This window comes from Pelophylax lessonae (genome assembly GCF_965119305.1).
Source record: "Pelophylax lessonae genome assembly, chromosome: 5".
Taxonomy (NCBI): Eukaryota; Metazoa; Chordata; class Amphibia; order Anura; family Ranidae; genus Pelophylax; species Pelophylax lessonae.
Genome location: NC_138772.1, coordinates 225192792 through 225200542, shown reverse-complemented (window position 1 = coordinate 225200542; position 7751 = coordinate 225192792).

Here is a 7751-nt window from a genome sequence, read left to right as displayed (position 1 = left end):
ACTGTCATGCAGAACAAACAGAGAGGAGATGCTTGTGTTTTTTTGCATAAGAACTGTATATGTTCATCAATTTTGACAGGTAATTGTGAGCACAGATACAAGTATTTCAATATGAAGCTGTGTTTGCTTCATCCAACTTCATGCCTGTGCTTTGCTTATTGCTATTTTACGCTGCTGCTTTGCTTGTTTCCCACTGATAAACAATACTCTGTGTAAAAAAAAACAGAATGTCACATATGGTTGGTGATTGTGGACCCTCCCTGCAACATCCACGCTGGATGGTGGTGGGCTCCGAGAGCAGGCTACAGATGATCAATGTACAGGGAAGGAGAGGAGACTAGGATCTCGGACAGCATGGAATGCTGAATTCATATTAATGGCAGTAGTATAGTGTAGCACTGAATAGCTGGCATTACAGGCAGGCAGGACTACTACTAATGCAAAGAGTATACAAGTACACAGTACATACAGCACTCCTAGGAGAAGTGCAAAGTCCCTTGGTCCATTGCAACTTTCATCTGTATCTGTAGACCATCAACAGGGTGGAGGAATGGATGAGGCAACTGGATGGATGGATGGATGAAAAGGAGAAGGGACCAAGATGGGAACCTCTGCAGCTCCTGCTGAAGATCTGGGTAGGATCACCTCAATGTGGAAGAAAATGAATAGCAGGGCGTTGAGGTCAGTATCAAATAAAAAACACTTTATTAAAATAAGCAGCATACTTACAGCATGGATTCTCACTCACTCACAGCATGGATAGGGAACACCTGGGACCAAGCAGCTGCAATCAGTGTGAGGCTGTAGGCCTCACTGGGTAAATAAAGACCAAGGATGACTGGGAGTCAGCCAGCCCAAAGTATGGCTATTAGCAGCCGCGTTCCAGGCTGCACAGGAGGATGACAACTGTCAAAATGCCTAAAGGGATGACGGGAGAGGGGGTGTGCATAATGCGTTTCCAGGGACTTGCCCTCTTCTTTAAATGCACCCGTCATCCACCAGGCATTTTGACAGCTGTCATCCTCGGTCTCTGTTTACCCAGTGATGCCTACAGCCTCACACTGATTACAACTGCTTGGTCCCAGGTGTTCCCTGTCCATGCGGTTTCCTGCTAACTTCTATGTAAGTGTGCTGCTTATTTTAATAAAGTGTTTTTAATTTGATACTGATCTCAATGCCCTGTTATTTGTTTTCTTCCACATTGAGGACTGCTACAAATAAACCTTTACAACACAGGGGTGTTGGGCTCACAAAGAGACAGGAGTACAGGGTAACAGTGTGTACAAGGAACATAAAGGTGTATAGGTGTTTCAGAAAATGCAGCTACACAAGATACAGTAGGAGTTCACAAGGAGTCAAGGATGTGAAACCAAGAGAAGGTGAGAAAAGAAAAATAAGCTTTAATATTCATCTATGGATAGGATTCTTAACCACTTTAGCCCTGGAAGGATTTGCCCCCTTTCTGACCAGGCCCTATTTTGCAATTCAGGACTGCGTTACTTTAACGGACAAATGCGCGGTCGTGCGATGCTGTACCAAAATAAATTTACGTCCTTTTTTTCCCACAAATAGAGCTTTCAATTCATAAGCTGTCGTCTTCTATACTAGCGGTTGATCTGAGATCATGCCTGATTATTTTGTTAGTATGTTTTATGGACTCCCCCAGTGATCCCGCTGCGTTCCCTTTACTTAAAATCATTGTATCACTGTATTTTTGCCTTCACTAACCTCTGTACCAGAGTGCAATTATGGCCTATATGATAAATGCCAATATTGACCAGGAAATCCAGTCGGCCTTCTCCAGAGAACAACACATGGGGACCCAGAAAGGGATTTCCTTAAAAAAAAATTAAAAAAAAACATAAAAAGTTAACTATAATGTTTCTAAATATGAAATGGGATATTTCCTCAATAATCTCACATATATCTAATGGGGTAATACCCATGGGGGTAAGAGAAAAAGACATTCCAGCTGAGTATCTTCCCACCCCAAGATTTCTGGAAGAATGAAAGAGCGAATGTGTAGAGCAGGACGTTAAGTTAATGCGTCTGATAGTAGACGAGGAGATATCACAACTGCACGAAATTCATAAAGAACTAGACAAAAGTGCCAAACAGAGCCCTTTAGGGAAGATAAGGAATGTGAGAAATAAGCAAGAAAAATTTAGACAAAATCTCCTTGACTGGGAAAAGGGTGACCCGACTAAGGAAAGAGGGAGGAATAGATCCAGACGTTTCCGCTCTAGACAATGTACCCCTAATAGACAAACTCAATCCTCCTCCAACCGCGATATTGACAGTACTGATAAATCTATCTCTTTTTTTAGAGGAAGTAGAACAAAGAGGCAGGATTGGATCCCAGAAATATAATTACCAAAACAATCTATAATAAAAGAAGGAGCAAAGGCCACCACAGATGAAAAAGGAAAAGCAATAGAGCTAACCAAGGGTCAAAGGAGTGGGAAATTAAGGAACCCGAAAAAAAAGTATGGGGATGCACAACCTGATAGCACAGGACATGAAGGTGGTTAATCTGTCAAATTTTCATCTCTAAAGACCTCAACATGTTCTATTTAAGATATTGCACCAAAGGTGAGAGTCCAATACAGACCCCTCTATAGATGCCACATTAGATGATGGTGAGAGGGAGGCTATTGACAACTTAATTTCTCTGAAAATTTAGACATTGACCCAGAACCTGAATCTACCCAACCAATTAGGTGGAGTTCAAATTTACGTATTCGATCCACTCAAATGCCAGAAGTCTACAAAGAAACTACTGTATAGCACATGGTTACATTCATTGAACTTTTGTCAGGTAACAGTGACATAGGAACCTCCTGTATAAACCTGTTGTTCCATCTGACACCCAGTCATATTCCAACACTCTGACAACTGAGAGTCGTGAACCAGCACTAAATGTGATCTCTGAGATGTACTTTGAGCTTCATCTAATTATTTAGATTAGAAATGATGTTGTGCTTACTACAGGAATACTGTCGTTCTAGCCCTCCATCTGCTGAGAGTGACTGTGTGTATGGATGATTGCATTTGCAGCTGTAACCCCCAGTCCTAGACAACTTTGTCTTTTATTTTAATATAGATGTGCTGAAGGCCACTATATTGGTGCTTTTTGTTTGCGATGAAATATTTTTTCAATAAAGCTGTTTTTTACTTCAACTGTAGTGTTCTATCTATGTGACTTTCTTGGTAGACAGCTGTCTTTCTTATTTTATGCCTGTTTTGGTCACGTGGACTGCACCGTTTAACTGACTGAACTCTCCGTCCGCTGATGAGTGGTTGATACAACTGCGACAGCTTTTAGCTCATAACCTGTCGTCTGCTATACTAGCGGTTGATCCAAGATCATGCCTGATCTTGGCCACCCATGCCGGTCCTGCAGAGCCCTGTGCTGTGAACGGCGGGAATGATGTAATCACAGCTTCAGCCAGTGACAGAGCTGGAGTCCGCGAACCCTGAAACAAGATGGGTGAAGATGGAAGCAGCTTCTGTGATGTCATTTTCACATAATGTGCTAGTATGCATTGCATACTTTTTTTGTTACTCTGAAGGAACGGCCATTATGGCTTTACCTTGCAGGCAAGAAAAAAAACACAACGTCCAACGGTTTACAACCGCTATAACCTTAACAGCTGGGAAAATGTGGATTAACCTTCTGCAGTTACTTGTACTGGCACCCAGTGTTGAACATTTCAATCAGGTACACTGAAAATGTCATGTATATTGCTGCAGTGTTTTTTGGAGGCCATTCTGTCACACACCTAGAGGGCTGTAGGTTTGGGGCAGAAACAGTAAAACAATTTTAACCACTTCCCGCCCGTCATATAGCAAAATGATGGCCGGAAAGTGGTTACGTTATCCTGACTGGGCGTCATATGAAGTCCAGCAGAATAAGCCGCTCGTGTGCTCCAGCGGGATCGCGCAGAGCGACGATCAGTGGTGCAGTGGTCACTCTGACACACCGCATCTCCGATCCCGTTAAAGAGCCTATGACATAGGCTCTTTACCATGTGATCAGCTGTGTCCAATCACAGCTGCTCACATAGTAAATAGGAAGTGCCGTTGATCAGGTTTCCTGTATATTAGGGGTACGTTGTCTACGTTGCCGATCGGCAGCTCTCCTGAAAGGGGGGGGGGGTCTGTGCTGGTAATCAGAGCATTGATTACCAGTGCAGACTCTTCGGGGATGCCACTAGAGCCACCAAGGATTGCCCACCCATGCCACCAGGGATGCCAATCAGTGCTCAGGGAGCCTGTCAGTGCCCTCCTCATCAGTGCTGCCCACCAGTGCCCATCATTGCTCATCAGTGCTGCCTATCAGTGCCCATCAGTGCCGCCTATGAGTGCCCATCAATGTTGCATATCAGTGCTACCTATCAGTGCCACATTAATGCCCATCAGTGCTGCATATCAGTGCCAACTATCAGTTCCCATCAGTGCTGCATATTAGTGCCTCATCATCAGTGCCACCCCATCAGTGCCTCCTCATCAGTGTCTGTCAGTGCGGCCTCATCATTGCTCATCAGTGCAGGAAAAAACGTATTTATTTACAAAATTTTAAAACATAAACAAAAAAAATGTTTTTTTAAAACTTTTCGGTCCTTTTTTATTTGTTTAGCAAAAAAGAAAAAACCTTGAGGTGATCAAATACCACCAAAAGAAAGCTCTATTTGTGGGGAAAAAAATAACATAAATTTGGTTTAGGTACAGTGTTGCATGACCGCGCAATTGTCATTCAAAATGCAACAGTGCTAAAATCTGAAAATTGGCCTGGGCAGGAATGGGATGAAAGTGCCCTGTATTGAAGTGGTTAAGCAAAACACAAACATTTACAATTTTGAAGCAGATCTCTGCCATCCAAATTGAAGATCAAAACTGGCAAACTGATTTCCTCATTTGTCCTGGGAAAATTGTATTTAGGCAAATTGGCTAGCAAGAACAAAAATATGTGCAGGTCCAGTGGGGTGGGGAAGCAACATTCAGGGCAACTTTCAACTGTAACAGGGGTGGAGCAGTAGTCTAAAGACCTGGAGATACTGACAGCATCTGCCACGAGGAGTGGTATGTGGCCTGGCTGTTCTAAGCCCAATGGGGAGGTTTCCTAAGAGAGGATGGTGTAGTCCCTGCACTTTCCCTACTCCTCCGGAACCTTTCTCTGACTCTAAGTACTGTCCCTGACAGCCGGGTGTCCAGTCCCTATGCTATTCACTCGCAAAATGGGTGCCAAGCCAGGGTCCTAAATATGCTCAACCCTCACCCAAGATGGGTGCTAAAGTCACATGGGGCGTCAGCATTCAATCAGATAGCTGTCTCCCTGTAACTGAGGAAATCATAGAGGAACCAAGTTCCTCTCAACATCGTCCCCATCTGCATTGCCGCTGCGGTTGAGCACCACCTGCAGTGGAGAACTTAGACTGCACCTTCCTACACACCAGAGTGTTTTTGCACAAGTCCACAGATCTACCAAACACACAGGGGGAGGAATAAAGTAAAAAGGTTGTTGCAGGGAGTGTATTGCCACTTTAATCAGCGTTTCTTCCATAAACACCTCCAGTTCACCACAAATACATGCACAAATCCCAGTGGAAATTAACTCACTAGATTGAAACAACCAGTTAAATCAATAAATTGATCTTAAAGCTTGTTTTATTACAAACTCATTTGTCTTTTATGACGGATGATGGCCACCAACAACTTTCAAGGATGACATAAGAAACAAAAAAGATGACCCCTCATAGTGTAACCAAATTTATTAAAGATTTATTTATTATTTATTAATTAAGAAAAAAAATTGCAATCTCAGCACAGGGTAAAATGGCTGCAGGTATTTGGTCCGGAGGAGCTCACAGAGCTGCCCTAGAGCTTCTGCCCTTACTGCATCCTCCTCCTATTCAGAAACGTGATGATCTTACACGTTCTGTCAACTTGGACATCATCAGGAGCTCTTTTAGCACTCTTCCGATTTTGTGCTGGGAGGGAAGATATTGTGAACAAAAAAGCAAAGCAGCTGAGCTGGCACTACAGAGGTGTCTGTGACAATTGTGAAGGACAGTAATGAGTTCCTTCAAAAATCACAGCTTCTAACCTTTCCTGCACTAAACCTCAGTACTGTCACCTATATTTTCATCAAGCTGTGCTGGGAGGTTTTGCAGAGCCAGCTGAATTATAGGAAGGGAGGTGGGACAGGGGAGAGAGGCAGCACAACAAGGAATCTGACATTTCCAAGAATGAAATTCTTGAGAATTACAGTGCCTCTAGCAAGAAGAATACTGAACAGAACTGCATAACAATGAGCATATATGTAAGTGGTTAAAATGACAATAAACTCTAGTTTAGTTCATATTCTTAACGCACCAGGGATCGGTTTTAGGGCAGCCAATTTTCCCAGAAACCAGGGAGGATGGGATATTCAGAGTCTCTCTTCAGCCCCCCTTCACACCACAGCCCCCCTCTACAGAACAGTCCCCCCTTTAAATCAGTTTTCCCTTTAAAGCAGTCCCACAGTGTTCCTCTTCGCATTAAAGCCCCTCTTTACATTACATTGCAGTCCCCTTTACATTAATGTATTAGGGACTGCACTGTAAAGGAGCAACTGTGATATAAAAGGAACTATAATGTAATCGGGGGCACTGTGATATAAAGGGGACGGCACTGTGATAAAAAAGCAATGGCACTATAAAGGGGGCCCTATGATATCATTGGGACTGCACTCTAAAGGGGCATTGTGATATAAAGGTAACTGCACTAAAAGGGGACACTGTGATATAAAGGGGACTGCACTGTGATAAAAAGGCAATGACACTGTAAAGGGGGCCCTATGATATAATTGGGAATGCACTGTAAAGGGGTACTGTGATATAAAGGTAACTGCACTAAAAGGGGGCACTGTGATATAAAGGGAACTGCACTGTAATTGGGGGCACTGTGATATAAAGGGGAGTGCACTTTGATAAAAAAGCATTGGCACTGTAAAGGGGGCCCTATGATATAATTGGGAATGCACTGTAAAGGAGCATTGTGATATAAAGGTAACTGCACTAAAAGGGGGCACTGTTATATAAAGGGAACTGCACTGTAAAGGGGCAACTGTGAAATAAAGGGAACTGCACTGTAATCAGGGGCACTGTGATATAAAGGGGACTGCACTGTAATCAGGGGCACTGTGATATAAAGGGGACTGCACTGTAATCAGGGGCACTGTGATATAAAGGGGACTGCACTGTAAAGGGGGCCCTATGATATAAAGGGAACTGCACTCTAAAGGGGCAACTGTGATATAACAGGAACTACACTGTAATCGGGGGCACTGTGATGTAAAGGGGACTGCACTGTGATAAAAAGGCAATGGCACTGTAAAGGGGGCCCTATGATATCATTGGGACTGCACTGTAAAGGGGCACTGTGATGTAATGGTTACTTCACTAAAAGGGGGCACTGTGATATAAAAGGGAACTGCACTGTAATCGGGGGCACTATGATATAAATGGTTACTGCACTGTAAAGGGGGGACTATGATATAAAGGGAACTGCACTGTAAAGGGGCAACTGTGATATAAAGGAAACTGTGCTGTAATCGGGCGCACTGTTATATAAAGGGGACTGCACTGTAAAGGGGGCAACTGTGATGCAAGGAGACCTGCACTGTAATCAGGGGCATTGTGATATTAAGGAGACTGTGCTGTAAAGGGGCACTGCAATTATTACAACACAGGCACTTTTACATTACAGTG